At 39.5% G+C, this 1865-nt stretch overlaps 1 pseudogene; it reads left to right on the top strand.

The window, feature by feature from the left end:
* The first annotated feature begins 280 nt into the window (after positions 1 to 280).
* On the top strand, positions 281 to 1650 carry LOC107888039 (germin-like protein subfamily 1 member 14; annotated as a pseudogene).
* The last annotated feature ends 215 nt before the right edge of the window (positions 1651 to 1865 follow it).

Below are 1865 nucleotides of genomic sequence, written 5' to 3'. Positions count from 1 at the left end.
TGTCTCCATAGCATTTCCTTGATCATGCTAACTAAAAGATTGACCGAGTTCAGTTTTACATACAAAACTGCCGGCTGCTTGCAGCAACTCCAAATCTAAATTAAATTACTCCCACTATCTGAATAAAAAATTATATATATATTTGTTTGCATAAGGCCAGATGGAATTATTTTTGAGTTCATATTTGATGCAATATATATATTTGAAAGAAGTATTTTACAAGAAAACTTTCTTGTCACTAGCAAATTATAAGATAATAATGTATTTTCAGCACCTCCTTTTCCCCATCAACTTTAGTCTGAGAAGGAAAAGTCAAAGCCTGGATAAGAAAATGTTTAGAACTGCGAGTGAATTAATTAAGACCAATTCCACGACATATATTGCAATAATGTTCGAGGAGAACAGAACTAGAAAGTGTAGTGGTTGAAGACTGATTCACCTCCTAATAAGAAATGACTAATTGTGAAAGCAAACGCCTAGTCTTCACGTACTTGATGAAAGGCAAATCAGGACGAGTTCTTTTGTTTCAATGCCTATATATAGACCTGTTTGCCATGCAGGATTTCCCACCCCTCTCCCAAGTAGTAGCATACATTTCGTGCTTGCACATCAATTATGATGAAACGACTTCAACTTTTCGTTGCAGCTTTTGCCACCTTGGCCTTCAGTTCCTTATTAGCCTCAGCTTCTGATCCCAGCCCCCTGCAAGATTTCTGTGTAGCCATCAATGACACCAAGAATGGTGGTACGCTATTGTTATATTATGTTTTGTTTCTCAGTACTCTCTTGTTGACTAGTATCTTTAAGTCCATAATTATGCAAGACGCTAGAGCCTTTTATCCGAAGTAACAATTTCTTCATAAGAATTCATATATTTGCATGGATTCACGATATTGACTAACCTTAGTTTGTTTCATACAGTGTTTGTAAATGGAAAGTTCTGCAAGGACCCAAAGCTTGCCAATGCAGAAGACTTCTTCTACTTAGGGCTTAATATCCCTAGAAACACCTCAAATCCGGTTGGATCAACTGTGACTCTGTCAATGTGGCACAAATACCGGGACTTAACACTCTCGGCATATCTCTAGTTCGAATTGACTATGCTCCATATGGTGGCCTAAACCCTCCTCACACGCACCCTCGTGCAACGGAGATCCTTGTGGTTTTGGAAGGCACACTTTATGTCGGTTTCGTTACATCCAACACAGATAACCGCCTCATCACCAAAGTCCTAAACCCTAGTGATGTGTTTGCTTTCCCTGTCGGTCTCATCCATTTCCAATTCAATATCAGGAATACCAAAGCAGTTGCATTTGCTGGTCTCAGCAGCCAAAATCCAGGAGTTATCACGATTGCAAATGCAGTATTTGGCTCTAACCCTCCCATTAATCCTGATTGTAGAAGCCCAAATTTGCTGGGCCCATTGTCCAAATAAAATAAAATACAACAAACTCAAAATTCAATTCCAACTACCCAAACCTTAAGCCCAAAATAATCAGCCCACAAACTTAAAATTTCAGCAGCAAACCCTAGCTGGCCGCCGCATGCCTTACGTGGCCTCCTCGTCTGCCACGCCTCCAGCCCACGCCTCCACTCGCACGCTTCTGCCACCACTATCGGCCACAGGCACCTGCAAAGCCAAAAAGTAGACGCAACATCAAAGAAAAAATAATGTAAAAAAACAAAATAGAGATAAAAGCATTGGTAATCGGGTTATAAAAAACCCCAAGCACTGCTCATGTATCTGCTTCTTCGTTTGGATGAACAGAGAAAATCAGAAAGAAACACAGAAATTTGAAAGATTGGATCCTTGTTATTTCCTCTTCGTTTTCCTTTTTTTATTTGTTTACTTGTTTTATCTTACA

The sequence above is a fragment of the Gossypium hirsutum genome, chromosome D11 (assembly GCF_007990345.1).
Source record: "Gossypium hirsutum isolate 1008001.06 chromosome D11, Gossypium_hirsutum_v2.1, whole genome shotgun sequence".
NCBI classification, from domain to species: Eukaryota; Viridiplantae; Streptophyta; class Magnoliopsida; order Malvales; family Malvaceae; genus Gossypium; species Gossypium hirsutum.
The sequence above is the reverse complement of the archived record's forward strand: the minus strand, read 5'-3'. Positions and strand labels throughout refer to the sequence as shown.